This window comes from Triturus cristatus, chromosome 1_1 (genome assembly GCF_964204655.1).
Source record: "Triturus cristatus chromosome 1_1, aTriCri1.1, whole genome shotgun sequence".
NCBI classification, from domain to species: domain Eukaryota; kingdom Metazoa; phylum Chordata; class Amphibia; order Caudata; family Salamandridae; genus Triturus; species Triturus cristatus.
In genome coordinates this window covers 535,259,024-535,275,898 of record NC_140579.1, presented here as the reverse complement: position 1 = coordinate 535,275,898, position 16,875 = coordinate 535,259,024, and the positions used below count along the sequence as shown (strand labels likewise).

The 16,875-nt window shown below is 43.5% G+C and overlaps 1 protein-coding gene across 3 annotated transcripts in view; it reads right to left on the bottom strand.

Annotated features, from left to right (window-relative positions):
• Positions 1 to 16,875, bottom strand: part of LOC146870563 (uncharacterized) — a 250,771-nt gene that overhangs the window by 12,254 nt on the left and 221,642 nt on the right. The gene's annotated exons all lie outside the window — the stretch shown is intronic.

The following is a 16,875-nucleotide window of genomic DNA, read 5'->3' as shown; positions in this document are numbered from 1 at the left end:
AACACTATTGTAGCTCCTATTAAACTTCTGGCGGTTACATCCTATATATGTATGGTTAGAAGCTGCTGGCAGTGATGGCTTTACCCAGATTCACCAGGGATGCACACATACACCAACCATATACTGATAGTTGTGCAATCGCTCAAGGCTATAAAGCTAGATTTAAGGGTTCTAACATCCTTATCTCATCATCATTAATTCAGACAACAAATGACATAGACATGAACGAAGAACAGGGAAGACATATAGAGTCGTGCATATTGATTTAAAGAACAAGATAACACTGGGGCAAGGAGAGAAGTAACACACAGCAGAAAACATCCCTACAACTAGGACAGGGAAATCATTGACACAGGGTTGGGATGGAATGCATGTTGGGGCAAGCAGTACATGGACACTGGGACTGGGCACTCCAACACTTGGTAACGAGCTACCATGTCGGAACAAGGAGACATGCTTACTAGTACAGGGAAAACACGGACATGGGAGTCAGAAGAATATGGAGCACTTAGTTCAAAGTACGGTAGTCACACACAATGGGACACATCCATACTCCAGGATACATTGAACATGGTCTCAAATTGGTAAGGGAGGCATACATACAGGAAACCCAAGGCATGGCAAAAAGTTCAGGAAAAACATGGGCAGGTACCAAAAACAAACAGCCAGTAGGAAAAGAAAAAGTATCACAGCAGGAAAGTAAATGACACTGAACATAGAGAGACATTTGGGGGACTGAGGGATGTCTCAACACTGGGAATCGGTATATGCCAACATAAGAAATGGCTAAACACAAGAACTAGGAGAGAGGATCCCACTGCATTACTCTGTCCTGCAGCAAACCATGCATACATTCACAAACAAATCATGACAAAATGTCTAAGCACTAAGAATCCCTTTCTCTGTAGTAAATCACCATATGGGGCACACATAGACATGCGATAGATCTCTGCAACACAACTTGCAATTAGCTGAGGGAGCCACATGCCCTCACAAAGTGATTGGGAGATATTGGCTTCTTAACTCTATCTGGATCCCCTGAGCTCACATCGGGCAGACACTAAAGTTGTCACCAAAGTTAATCAGATGCTCACATCAATGTAGGGCAATCACGCTCTCCAGTCATGTCTAAAAAGCTTCAATACGGGATGGCAGAACATTTTCTGATATTGAACTTACAAACTAGAAAATACCCCCTAATATCACACTCACACACAAAAAAAAGTCAACCGAGGACTGATGCAAAATCTCAAAGTGGAAGCCCATTCTCATCCAATGTTGTTGGGTTTCACTCTTAACAATACCTTGACAGTACTTCCTCTCACAAACATAGTAGTCCATGCATTAAATAGCTACCTTCAGTCTTTAAAGAAAAGATTATGCATACTGTCACCAAGCCAGTTAAAAGACATGCTACCAATGCCAGGTTAATTTCTAGAAGTGACTGTGTAAATTACATCCTGGCTGGTCTGCCAAGCATTTCTCTGACTCCTTTCGAGATGGTTTTCCACTCAAAAGAAAAACTAACTGCAATGAAAAACAATTCAACCACATCACGCCGATCCAGCAGGAACTTCATTGGCTAGCCCTGGAAGGATTATATTAAAAATAGTCTGTCTGACATATAGAGACATTTTCCTGAAAAAATCTGCAACCCATGCCAATCTGCCTACCATACCCATGGGATTAAGAGCATCAAGAAGCAAAAAAATAATACACCTCAAAAACCCCTAAATTCAGATTATAAAGCAATCCTTCACTGTCATGGCAACAATCACGTGCAACTCCCTTCCAGCACAATGGACAACCTAGCCAGCAATCTAGCTCTTTACAAGGAGCGTAAACACCCACATTCTCATACTGCAATTGAGCAAAATTCCCATTTTGCCATAGCCTAGATTATACATACCAATCTTCACAAATCTAGACAGATTCTGCTTCTATCCTTATGCTGTTGACCATCTCTGGCAAGTTCAATTACACTGCGCATCCTAAGTACTTAGTTGTTTTATTTAAAGTGCGTTCATACCGCTTCTAGCTGTGCTATGTAAAACAATTAAACAAATAAAAATGTAATATAGTATTCTGATGAAACCCATATTGAACACAATTAAAAAGACCACTGCTTCCTTCTGCAAATCCAAGATTCCATCAGTCAGCCAAAGAAGCCTTTCTTCATTTATCGGATCACACATTTGGAAATCCCTGCTAATGGAACTCAGATCCTTCAGACAATTCTACAAACTCCTATACTTCCAGAAATTCTAGATTTTGTAGCACTTCTTTTATCTTTTCTATGCACTGCAGTTGTTAGAAAACCACCAAAATGGAAATCAGCCACTGTATGCTCCATGTATCATTAACACATAAATAAAATATGTAACTTTAGTCAGTCCGGTTTCTTTATTTGACGTCCAGAATATATGCTTCTATTTTATTCATTTCGCATACAGGACTTGAGGTACTGAAAAAACAAAAAAAATATAACTTACTCTTTGCTAATTTCTGAAAATCTGAACAAAGTTAAACTTGAATCTGAAACATTTTAAAATAATACCTAGTACCATAGTTCATAAGAGGAAATAACAAGTGTTACTATGGCCCATTTTAACTGTACTACATTCATAGACCTCAGAAGGAAGAATGGATGAGTTAGTCTTGCAGAGATTAGAATTGATGACCTACCCATTATACATGTCAACAGCAAGCATCAAGCCCAGTGAACTAAGAAAATATAATTTTTGACAGAGTGAGAACCAGGTAATGGATATTTCTATGCTTGGTGCGTAGAGATGAAGGACTGTACTGGAGCCTATATACTCGAGAGATGTATCCACTGTCAATTCGTGAATAGAATATACACCTTCAACAGTGGTCAGAGGTTAAGATGCCCTGCCAATCCCTGCATAAGATTAATCAACCCTGTAATGATATCTCAGACACCAGCATCCCTGCCACTGCAATACAATGTGTCTGCAAGAACACATAAGCCTCTAAACATCTGCTTTTACCAAAATGAAATGCACTGGAACAGCAGATAATATATCAAAATATTTGAAACGAATTAACACATCTCATATTTTCTTGCAAGGGATTCACCAGGCTTCTTTTCTTGCAAGCAATGACGTTTTGAGGTTGATTCTGTTGCCTTCATACACTACTGGCCAATAGCTAACTTGGCTATTACTCCTTGGCTTTGGAGTGAGCGATCACTACTAGATTCCAGTCTTTTATAAAAGAAACTGCCTTAAGGAATCCATCCAAGTTGGTTTTTGCTCATCCCGAGAAACAACTGGTGGCAAATCCCAATGTTGGATGACCAGACTTTTTAAGTGGACGGCAAAGGTGCCAAGATCTTCAAAATTGTTGACCATGCAAGTTCTCCTAAACAGACTCTCATTCTTCAAGTTACAGCGAGGTAAAGGATTACACCTGATGTAGTGTCCTGATTTTAGAATGTTCCCACTGTTGCTATGTAAGATACATGGAATGTAGAATGCGAAGGGTCCTAGAATGTGAGCAACTGTTCAGTTGACAGCTGCAGGGCTTGATGTTGGATGGGGTCGTTACAGCTGTACTCAATAAATTCTTATTGAGTTTACTTCACGCTGCTGCCTTCTTTCTCTTTTATTGCCACTCCGATCCTACATTTGGCGACGACCGGACTACCCATGTGTTCCTGCTGGACCTCAACACATCGAAATAAGCACCTCAACAACAAAAGAAGATATTATTTGCATTGTTACCTTTTCAACGATTTCATTGTGCCTCTTGCATATGGCTCCCGCTTCATAAACATAAGAGGAGAGCTACGTCTTCTTTACTTGTGAGGCGATGTAAGTACTTTGATTTTTTCAATCGCTGACGTCGTTGAAGGGAAGGACAGCGTGCGCGTGCTCTTTCGCGTGCCACTCATGTCACTGGAAAGCAACAATAGCATCAGCTCATGAATCTGAAAGACGTTGTGCTCACGTTGTGTGGTTTCCATGGTGATCCTGTAGCTTGCAATTGACTTCAGCGCTCTTCACCTTCTGTCCGCGCAGCGTTCATTGCGGATCCTCGCTGATGCGCACAGCTTCCTACATTTAAGTAATTGACTTGCATCATTTGTTTCCTTCTGTCCGCGCAGTGTTCAATGCGGATCCTCCCTGATGCGCACAGCTAACTATATTTACATTTACAGCTTCCTGTTCTTTACATTCTTCACGACAATGGTGTAAATTACTGAATTAAAGCGCAACCTCGCTGATGCGCACAGTTTTTTACATTTAATATTGAATACCAGTAGTGTCTACGACCCTTTGTTTTCTTTGCACACAGTGTTCTATGTGCTTCTTCACTGATGTGCACAGCTTTCTACATTCAATGTCCTCCAAAGCATGTTCAGTTGACAGTTGTGGGGCTCAACTTTGTGCACAACTATCGTAGCATAACATCGCTGATACACACAACCTACTAAGCATATTTATTGGTATTTGCTGTCATCATTGTGTGCATCTTCGCTGATACACACGGTCTTACTATTGTGATAATTGTCATTCATTGCCATCCAGTTTGGGGAGTTAGTACTATTCTTGCAACTTCTCATCACTCATCATCGCTGATAGACACAGCTGTTGTATCTACGTCAAAGTTTAAGTTTGCTATTTCTATTTCTGTCCGTTATATTATTTGTTGTCTATGGCTAACAACTATGCAAAACGTTCCTGCTCAAGCGCTGAAAGAAAAACCTCTTTATTAATGCACTGTTTGGGGGCAGAGGGGCAAGAAGTATTTGAGCATCTGCCTGATCTCTCTGACAGTGAATCATCCTCCCTTAATGAGTTTGAAATTTCTATAAAAAACTAGATCTACACTATTTACCAAAGGTAAGCACTGTTCTAGAAAGATATCACTTTGGTAAGTGGATGCAAAAACGTGATGAATCCGTGGAGCAGTACATCACTGAATTGCGTAAGTTGGCTTCAACTTGCAATTTTGATTCATCTTTAGAGGAGCGACTCAGGGATCAAATGATGTTGGGTTTTAGTATTGATAAAGCTAGAGACACTTTGTGGCAGAAATATAATCCTTCTTTACATGAAGTGGTTACGATTGCTAAAACATGTGAACATTTCAAAGCATGTTTAGAGACTATACAAAAGAATGATTCACTTTAAAAAAAAATCAGAGTTCTGTTCTTACTATAAAGATAAAGACAAGGGTAAGCATGATGGAGCAAAGAATAAAGTGTTAAGTAAGGCTGTTTCTCATAAAAACAATTTCACAAACTTCCAGGGTAAGTGTTTTAGGTGTGGAAACTCGGGCCTCATGGCAAATTTCAAGGACTGTCCTTGCTGGAAGGCTTCCTGCACTACTTGTGGTCGCAAAGGCCATTTTACGAGTTGTTGTAGATCTGGAAGAGATTTAAAGAAAGTCAGAGAAGTTAATTTATTTGAAGAAGATATTGATGAAGTTGACATTTGTCAAATCAAGGGTTCTGGGGGTCCCATTGATGTTGTGTTAATCAATGATGCACCTGTTCAAATGCTATTTGATTCTGGTGCAAAGATAACGTTGATTCCCAAGAAGTTCTTTGACCAGTATCTGTTAAAAAAGGTCAATCTTATGAAACCAGATATAAAACCGAGGGGATACGGTGGAGAAAATATTGATCTCCTAGGATGGTTTTGGGGAACAATTGATTACAAAAGCAGAATCATTCCCGGGAAAGTGTATGTGTTCATGAAGGGAGATTCTTTAGTGAGCTGGTTTCACCAACGCGATTTGCATGTCTTTTTAGACCCTAATGAGAGTCCTTCAGTCTGTTTGAGGGACATCCCATCAGTTAGTCAAGCGGCTAGAGGATGTAAATCCTGGGTTACTGAGTTCCCTGAGGTGTTCGATGATAAATTAGGGTGTCTTCAGAAATACACGCATATGATCAGGATTAAACCTGGTTCCCTTCCTAAGGTGGCAAAAGTTCGGAGTGTTCCCATTATGGTAAAAGAGAGTATGAAGGTGGAGCTTGACAAATTAATGGACAATGGGATTTTAGAAGAGGTTGAGGCAACTGAATGGCTTTTTCCCATAGTTATGGCCCGAAAGGCCAATGGGGAGGCCAGACCTAAGGGAGCTCAATAAGGCGGTGGTAGTGGATCACAATCTACTACCTAACATTTGTGAGATGATGTGCTCTCTTGGAGGAGCTAAAAAATTTTCATCGCTCGATTTAAGTTCGGCCTATCATCAGGTCAAACTGCATCCCTCCTCACAGAATCTGACAGCCTTCATTACTCCCTTTGGTACGTTCAGGTTTTTTTAGAATGCCGTTTGGCCTTATCTCAGCAGCCTCAGTGTTCCAGAGGGTCATGGAACGCATACTCAAGGGTGTTGAAGGTGTTAAAATATATCAGGACGATGTCCTGGTGTTTGGTGTGGACTCTCAAGAACATGATGTTAGGTTGAGATTAGTACTGAAAGAGTTGAGTGATGCTGGATTGACTTTACCGGCCCATAAGTGTAAATTTGATAAAGGTGAGATCGAATATTTGGGTCACCAAGTCTCTGCAAGTGGAATTAAGCCCAAGGCTGCGTTGGTTGACACCATTTGCAATCTCAGATCGCCCCAAAATAAAGACGAACTAGTGAAATTCCTGGGAATGGCTGAATTTTATCACAAGTTTGTGCCTAATTTCGCTGGGGTCACAAGAAATTTAAGAGATCTAAAAAAAAAGGGTTGTGACTTTGCATGGTCGAATGTGTATGATGAGGAGTTCTTACATCTTAAGAAATGTCTTAGTAATGTGCAAGATCTTGGGAGTTTTGATCCAAGAAAGGATTCTTATTTGATGGTGGATGCCAGCTCTAAAGGTTTGGGTGTAGTCTTGTTTCAGAAATCCGAGGGAGTAGACAAAGTTGTGGTATTCTTGTTCTGACCTTTGAGAGGGGCAGAGTTCAACTACTCCGTTGTGGAAAGAGAGGCACTAGCTATTTATTAGGCTATCCGCAAATTGCGTAAATTTCTTTGGGGAAGCAAATTTTAAGTTCTCACGGATCATAAACCATTGAAAGAAGTTTTTGCAAAGAAAGGAATTGATTTTGTTTCTCATCAAATTCGAAAGTGGGTGGTTGTGTCGCAGGAGTTTGATTTTGTCGTCTCACATCTTCCTGGTGTCTGTAAGATTCTTGCTGATTGTTTGTCAAGGTTGGGAAATGATCAAGAAGATGTGGTAGAAGGTGATAGTTTTGGTGGTGAAGAATTCGAGGAAGTTGATGTTTGTTTGATTAGTGATGGTATTGTTTCTGAAAGTGATTGGAGGGAAGCTTTAGTGAAGGATGTCCTTTTACAAAAGGTGTTGACCATGGTTTCAAAGGGTTGCTGTGAAAAGAAAGGTTTGTGATGAGGAGTTGATGGGTTTTAGGCAGGTTAAGGATGAATTGTCGGTTGTGGGTGGTCTGCTCATGAGAGCTAGCAGATTGATTCCCTCGCATACCTTATGGGATACATTATTGAAGGACGCCCATGCCAGCCATATGGGTATAGTTAAGACCAAGGAGAGGCTAAGAGAGGCCTATTGGTGGCCAGCAATGGATGTCTGGATTGAAAGGGAGGTTAGAAAGTGCACAGAATGTGCGTGCAGTGATAAGGTTTTGAAGTAGAACTCAACCTATGGTACTGAGAGAGAGATCAGATGGGGCTTGGTTGGACATTGCAATAGATATTTTGGGGCCTGTTAAAATGAGGTCTCGTGATCTGTATATCTTGGTGTGTGTGGACATGTACTCACGCTGGCCAGAAGTTAAGGTGGTGGCGTCGGTTGCATCTTCTGTCGTGATGGAATTTTTGGATGGTCTTTTAGAAGGATTTCCTCTCTCTTTGCTTTCCGACAATGGGGTACAATTCACCTCATCCGTGGAGGAAAAGTTCCTGCCCTTTTGGGGCATTAAACACAGGAAAGCAAAACTCTATCATCCTTTAAGTAATGGGATTGTTGAGAGGTTTGTGAAGGTGTTGAAAGAAACCATACAACAGGCTGTAGCGAATGGAATTGATTAGGAGGAAGCTATAAGAAAGAAAGTGAGAGTACAGATTTACCCCTCACTCTTCTACGGGTGTGTCCCCTTTTCACTTGTTCAAAAAGAGGGTGGCAAACACAGAAGTTTGACCCTCTTGGGTTTCCTCTAAGAGACTATTGGTTGATGAGAAGTAGGATTGTGTGGAAGGCTGGAGAGAAAGAGTGTTGCAGGGATTTTGCTTATACACAGAACTATGCGTAGAACCCCAGGACCTCAGTGAGTTGTGGTGTACCAGAAACTCACCTCAGAACCCAGAACCCAGTATCCGGCTAGCATAAGTGTCCCATTCGTTATCCGAGATTTAGCTCGGCGGTCCCAATGAAAAGACAACCCAGAACACGCGACTCAGTACATACTCAGGAATGGTGGGAATCGGAAATACCTGTTCGTATATTATTCTCACATCAGTCCACAACAAGAATCAACAGAGACACGGTGAAAATAAAAAGAGTTTATTTTTATAGACCACGTGTCCTAATATGCAGTACTTTGGCTAATACAAGCAGACAAATGATTAAAATCAAAACCATCAACATAGTTACAATTCCATAGAATATAAAAGGGGTGATCATGTTATAATGACAGTGGATACTACCACCTTCCCTTTACTAAGAAGCTAATATTATTATTAGACTAACAGACGGTCTCTTAGGCTTGAATAGGGGACCCCATACCTCAAAGATCAGCTTAGTGAAATCACATCACAGGAGCATCCGGAGTCTTCTCGCAGGAAGGCTCGTCTTCGGTCTGAATAATAAACATGATGTCCGTGATATTAAAAGCACCAACTTTCAGGTATGTGCAGCTGCTCGTGTGTTATGACTAAATAGTGGGTCGATCAACCTAGAGTGGAAAACATGCATTGTCTAACAACTCAGACTGTTTGTCACATCGTGTGCAGACCAAGGTCGCTTCGCAGAGCTCGGGATGGTAACAACAGATTGCTCTCGTGTGAGGCAAAACTCGAGTCAGCAGTTCGTTTAAGCAATAACATGTGAACGCAGTGTCGTGTGCAAAAGCAGCAAGATGGCTTTCTAACTTCTGACGTGGTTATGCTAACTTAACAATGTATGTACGTATTAAGGGAGTCCTTACTACATGCCCCCTTGATCGAAGCACTACTTAGTATGCAAGAAAAGAGAGAACGCAGAGTTCAAGCGCGACAGAGCAGAACAAGGCGTATCCAATTTAAAAAACATTGATCAGTTCAGGCAAAGTCCGAACAGGAAAAAACCAAAAATGGAAAGAAAAACAAAAAACCTCAAACGTGCCGTGGGGGGAGAAAAAATGAAAAAACGCCTCACCGGGCAGAAGTGCAGACGTACAGGGACAGTTCAAGACACGTGAGGAAAACACAGTGGACGATAGTTCACTCAATCCATGAAAGTATACGCAGCATATGTGGCCACAGCCTCCAGCAGAAAATCATTGGCACGGCCACTGAAGGTTTCAGCCATCCAGTTAAGTAAAGAAAAGGAACATACGTGTTCTTCTATCAGCGGAGCCTCTAGCACCATCAGAGGGCAACCAGCGTGTACTTCCAAGTAACTCATATTCAAGAAGTCATATGCCGCTCTCACGATGTCCCAATTACCCAGGATACCATGCGCCGCACCGCAGGCCATAATCCGAACACCAGAACAGGCAGACTCGTGAGACACTAAGGGCCTCATCAGTCGATCAAAATCCGGGTCCGGAGACACCATGTTGGTTAAGCACAAATCCATAGGCCATTCAAAGGGACAATCTAGGCAGTGGAAGACAGGTTGCACGCAGGTGAAGTAGGAATACCGGAAGGATAATCCATATGCCAGGCTCAAAGTCGCCAACGGCAGGACACCATAGTGATCAAGCATCCTGTCACGAAGAAGCTGCAGACGGGACAGGCTGTCGTGTGGCACAGAAAGAGCAGCCATTCCGCAAGATGAAAAGTAAAAGTAGCACACCTGCCACTAGAGCCAGAATTAACGGGACACCTCCAAAGACGCTGGAGAAAATAGAATGAAAAAATGCCGGAATCACACCAAAAATAGTTTGGAAAGAGGTCACGAGGCCCGAGCCCACAAGTTTAAAAAAATGAGCCAGGCCAGTCGTGGATGAGGCATTGAAAATTGTTTGGATCAAAGCTCCAAAATGCAGGGGGAGGTCAGTATTCAAAAGCGCCTGTACCTCGGTGCGCGTATTCGCTACGTGAAGGACAAATGTTTCCCGGGAGGAAGTCAATGGCACCTCCTTTTGGGACAATAGCGCTCTTATTCTGCTCATCTTGTTGAACTCTGCTTTCAAGGTTGGAATCGAAGGCCAGATGGAAGCATCCAGCCTCCCATGCGGGGGTGGAAACAGGACGTTATTGCAGCAGACAACCCTCTGTGTTACAGTTACTATATACGGGATCCCTACTAGCATCCCGCAGCAAGCTTCATTGTTTAAAATTAAATAACTACCGTTTGCAAGCAGCGTGAAAGATGGCGTAATCACTGGTACCGGGATACCTTTGAGGACGCAGGCCAAATTCGGAGCGTGTACATTACAAGCACCGTGCAATTGAACGTGCCTACATACAACAGAATGATCAGGTGACGTTGTACATTCCTCACCCCTCAGATAAACCTCAGTACCGTCCCTTGTACATCTATACGTAAAGGGGAGGGACCAGACTTCATGTATGAAAGCGGTACCCAGCTGTTCATATCTACCCAGAGCATAGTGTTTCATACAAGAGGTAAACTTAAAAAGCGCAAACGGTAGAGTTATCAATCCGTGTAAGAGCCACACAGCGGAGTCGACTTCCGCAACAGAAAAAGGTAACGGCTCCAATTTCTCAACATGGAGCAAGGAATATGTAGCATCCTTCATGGACATGAACTGCTGTTTGTCAGTAAGGTTAAAGGGAAGAAATAACGATGTTGTATTCAGATAGTCCCAAGGGACCTTCCCTGCCTTCAATGTTTGTAATGTCCATGCAAACTGCATAACAGAACGCAACTGGTTTTGACCATGATACAACACAGACATATCATCCTGCACAATATCCACAATTGAAGAAACAATATTATCTAATGTATAAATGCGAGAAGAAAGAGTGTTAATGCTGTTATCAATAACTGCTAATACTTTTTCCTTATTAGCCTGATCAATAGCTCTCAATCTTGAAGCTGCCTCAATCTGCGACAGTTTCCATACTTCGTTGTAAATAGCATACGCCCATCTCTTGGATCTGCCACCCACAGGACCTTTAACAAAATCATTCAAATCTATTTTGTTATGTAACTTTGATAAATGAACTTTGACAGATGCCAAGGTGGAATGTCGCAGCCAGGACTGACATAATTTCCCTACAGAGTATGTAGTTACTGTATGTGACGACTCAAACCGGGGGTCCACGCGATCTTGAGGATACCCCGGTTTCAGTCCTAGAAAACGACGTTGACAGGTATCAGAACTGCTTTGCCAAATTAACCATCCCTCACTATTAAATTTCGAAATATTGAAAGACGAATTGGAAACCAATAACTGCAAAGCAGGAAGGGACAGATCTGTGTGATTATACCAATTTGGGTAAGCACCCAGATCCGGCACAGAAGGCGAATTTAGTTTTTTAGAAGTGGCCAATCCGAAACAGGTGGTTTGGAAGATGGTTGCATTTAAAAACAACATATGATTTGGTACTAGACAGGCACGGTGTAAAGCTTCAGTTCCCTGAACCTGCCACGGTTTGGAACCCCAAACCGACTTAAGATCAATAGTAGCCTTCCATAGATCATAACCTTTGATTGACAACTCATCCATAAAGGACTTAGAATATAGCAATTTGGTGTGTGTCAGTCTAACCTTGGAGGCAGACTCGGGCTTAACTTTAAAATAAAAGGATGCCGGGGCCGAAACACTGAAATCAGTAAAATAAGTAAACTTATCAACTAATGTATGTGAACTGCCAAACGAGGGGGTGGGACAATGTTCCCACTGGGTAAAATTTACAAAATTTCTAAACGAATTCGATTTATGCAGGAAGTGATTGCCATAATGTTGAAAACAATACTGTTCCGCATAATTAGCCGCATTTTCATACAAATCCTCAGCATCAAAGGCGGCATAATATTTCAAATCTGAAAACAGTGCTTCAATGGCGTGTACATCCCAATCATCAGAACGTATGTTCTGTTTAACTACATCACCCATAGAAACACGAAATACATTAGGCACATTAATGACCTCTGTAGGCCCATGAATTTGAAATTTAACTGCATCCCATGCGATTCCATCCATGACGGGCCAGGCAGTAATATTCACAAAAGTCTGGTCCCTTTTCATGATGTGGGATGAGGAGTGGGGGGCCAAAGTTCCATTGATAAGTCTAATTGTCGATCTCTCTTTGAGATAATGGCCATCCACCAAACGGAAGAAAACTACAACAAATCCAATGGACATAAACAAAAAAATACCAAAAAGCATCAACCAGATGTATGTCCAAGGAGCTATCAAAAAATGTTTCTTAAACCAGCTCACAAAAACAGCAATGTTTGATGGGGGAGTTGAGGGCAAAGAGTTAGTGTCAAAGGAAAAACGGGACTGGCCAAGTGCTGTAGATTGTAAAACAGGCGAAGGTCCACGTGTAGGATAAGCATACTCAGTCTCATCGGGCAAACCACCAGCAGGTGGTATCAGCAAGGGATCAGTAACTGAATGCATCTCGATGGCAACATCAGACAAGGTGGTAGAAGCAGGAACCGACATTGAATGTCTTTGCATCGTCTGGCATGAAACTGCTGGAGTCATACTAAGAAGTATCGGCCACTCGCTGAAGTTTGACATTGTCAATAGAGATGTACCTGTTTTCTTTGCGACCAGGAAGTGGAGGTAAAATGACTGTTCTTGTACCCTGCACTCCAAGCACTGGAACTGGTGCACGATAAGAGGGGCCGAACTCCTTCTTGTTCTCCACCTTCTCACGGACCAGATCACCAACTCGGGGTAGCCAGCCGACTACCGGAATCTGAACCTCAGCTTCAGACGTGGAGGGCAAATGTTCTTTCGAAAGTGAGTCTCTGGCTTCTTGTAGAGTCTGCAAAACAGCACAGTGATCATCTACGTCAAAGGGTGCGGTCGACGCCGCAATGTCTAGACCATCAAGGTCTGGAACAAACATTCTGATTCCGAAGAGCATCATGTACGGGGTCCGCCCACCCAGAGACCTTCTAGGGAGATTATTTAGTGCACGTTGGACGTTATACAAATGGGCTAGCCAGTTCCGGCCTGTGCCTAAAACACGTGCTGTCAATGATTGCTTTAAGTCACGGTTCATTCGCTCCACCACACTATTACCCGGTCGGTAGGGAGACGAAAATTTGACTAGGACCCCCAAATTTTTCATAGCCTCCTTGTAAGCCTTAGAGGCGAACGCAGGGCCCTGATCAGAATGGAAGGTACCACACGCAAAAGTTCCCACAAAGACACGCAAATCCCTGATGACAGTCCGCGAGTCAGCACTCCTTTGTGGCCATACCCATAGAAAACGTGTGCACGAATCCACTGCAACCAAGATGTACTTGTACGCAGTATCAGAAGAAAAAGGACCGCAGTGATCTAAATAAACACAACCAAATGGCTTATTAGAGATGTACAGCTGTGTCTGTGGTGGGCGCGCAACAGTAGAAGGTTTAATCTGTTGGCAAATGTCACAATCAAGAACATAAGCGCGCGCTTGTTTATATAAACCAAACCACCAGTAACGTTGTTGTAGCAGAGATATTGTAGCTGACACACCGGCGTGGGCTGACGCCAACCCCTCGTGCGCAGCCAAGATCAGTGCTGGTCTGCAGTCCGCGTTGGGAATAATTCTATCACCAACGTCGTTAATCCTCACTAATGGGACGTTATCAGGACTTAAATGAGAAATATACCGAGAGGGAAAACCCTTCGGGTAATCTCCTCCCTTCTCTGTAGCAGCAATAGCTGCCAAGATGTCATCATCAATCTTACTTTTGGATCTTGTAACTGCTGCCACTAAGTATGTAGCCACTGCTGTTTTCGCTGCCTCGTCAGCTAAGCTGTTGCCGACAGCATGGACACCAAGCCGCTGGTGACCAAGAGTGTGAATAACACTCACGAGAGGGAGACGTTCTTTAAAGTCTGCCACCCGAACCCAAAGCATTTTATGCTTAATTGTGCTACCTTTAGTGTCGCGGTAATCATTCTGAGACCAGAAGTGTAAATTGTCATTGTAGGACTGGACACAGTATAAGGAGTCACTCACTATAAGAGTAGTGACTCAGGGATCAGCAAACTCCAGTGCAAGCACCAGAGCCCGGAGCTCCGCCAATTGCGCGGTACAATCACCCAATGACTGCGTATGCACTGCATCAGATTGGAATTCACCATTTACGAATGTACCTACGACAATTGCGCAAGCCGCAGAATAAGCGTGCTTCGATCCAATTGCGGGTTGCGCAGACCCGTCAGTGTATATGACACAATGGTATTCTTCGAGCGGGCGCAAAGACAGAGGTGCCGGATGAACGAATTCATACTGCAAGTACTCTTGAGTCTGTAATGAGGCATCAAAGATGTAAGTGACGTCTGGCGACGTCAGTGTTGTGGCCCATTGTATCCACCGTGGATGCAAAGCTTTAGAATTTGGTACACTTGCTTTAGTCACTGCCTCTAAAGCAGGATATGGAGTTACAACCAGAATCTGTTTCCCATGCGACAGTGCGCGTTCCTTGAGGATCGCCATCTGCACAGCAGTCAGAACTTTTTCGACCGTGGAAAAACGTAATTCAGCAGAGGTGTACAAGTGGGATTTGTACGCAATGGGGACTGTGTCGCCCTCATTAAACGTCAAATACGTGAACCCCACGGCGCCTGGTACTATTCTTATTACCAGGTTAGTGCGGTTATCACGTGTCAGCAAGTATTGTGAAGCAAGAAGGTCAGCCTGTAAAGACTGTAAAATTGCAGAGTGTTCCAGCTGCCAGCTAGATTTCGAAAACGAAGGCTGTACCAAGGCGTAAAGCGGCTTGATACGCTGGGCATAATCAGGAATGTACGTACGGACGAAATTCAGAAAACCCAGCAGAGATTGTAATTTCTTCAGTGTCGTAGGAGCACTTAAGCGTGCACACTTTTCCAGAAAGTGGGGGGCTAACCCCTTACCTTCATTGTTGAGCTCGTAGCCCAAAAACAACACCGTATATTCTGCGATGTGTGACTTCGCAAAATTGAATTTGTAGCCATAGTCAGCAAAACTCACGATAATATTGTCAACCCGAGACAGATGCGGCATCAGCTCATCATCCGTAAGATAGATATCGTCAACATAGGAGTATGCTTCGGGGTCTATTCTTTCTAAAAGAGAAACCACGCGAGCAGAAAAGACGCCAGGGCTATTTTTGTAACCCATGGCTAATCTTGTAAACTGTTTTTGTTTTCCGCCTGAAGTAAACGCTGTCCACTGGCTACTCAGTGTGGACAGGTTGTGGCTAAAAAAGCCATTGGAAATGTCAAGTGTCGTTTTAAATCTTTTACGCACGAGACTGTCGACCAAAGCCGAGCTATGTGTATTTTGTACCGCGCAGGTCCGGCAATGGGAGTTTAGGTGCCGGTAATCCAAAACTAAACGGTACGAGCCGTCAGGCTTCGTTACAGTGAATAAAGGGTTATTCATAGGGGACACACATGTTTCAATAACACCCTGATATTCCAATTGTTCAAGGATTGCCGCGACGTGGGGTCTCGCTTCACGACGCATAGGATATGGAGGTTGAGGCTGGGGCATAGACCGCAATGGAATCTCATGGCAGGGGGACAATCTGTCCCATCCCACCTGAGTACGATACACCGCCGGCGCAAGCGCCCACTCCTCAGCATACACTTCAGCTTGGTCCTTAGGCACTGTGTGCGCAAAGGACGGGAGGATTACTTCCTCCCCTCTAGGAGCCTCTAAAATGAAAGCTGGGGGCCAATCTGCCTCCGCTAGGAGGATATCATAGGTGGTGGTCAGATTATCCCAAAAAATCCCTTTTATTGTACGTTGTATGTCACCCTCTATTAATAAGACTATTTCATAAAGTCTGTCAGGGGGAGCCACTCTGGTGTCAGCTGTTTCAACAGTAACCGATATATCAGTTGCTGTCACCGCCAGAAATGGACGCAGAGCTTGACGGACTATGGTAATTTCCGCTGCGCTGTCCAGGAGCGTCAGCGCCCATGTCCGGTTCCGAAGCTGTGTCCGCACTATCTGAGGCATACCTTGCCGTCAGAGCCGCCACTTTCTTCTTCTGAAACGGGGGTCTTTGTCGTGCAAATTCGTCCTGCTTGCCTTTACCCTCAGTCTGTCGGGGCTGGTCACGCTGTTGTGGAGCACCCCGACCTTTGCCACCGCCTCCGCCACCGGACTGTGTAGCCGATGTTTCCTGTGAAGAACGAGGAGAGCGCTGTTCAGAAACCTGAAATCTATCAGGAGACTTTATAGCAGCACGATCGCGCAGATCATAAGTGCGTTCACTACTAGACTGTACGGGAGAGGCAGGCCGAGAGCCCTGTTTCTGTTGCTGCTGCTTTCCCTGTTGTTTAACCTGCCATTTTTGTTTAGGAAAAAAGGGCCGTTCGTCCTTACCAGACGTTTCTGCCTTACCCTGCTGTTTTAAATCGGGATTCTTTATTACAGGCTTAACTCCTAAAGAGCTACGACCCAAATCCCGATATGCCTCTGCGATTATTTTCGCAAATTCCTGCGGTTTGTCCTCCTCAGCAACTCGTTTCAGTTCATTACGAACCTGGAAATGCAAAGCATCACCCTTCAGGTTACCAATTATCATG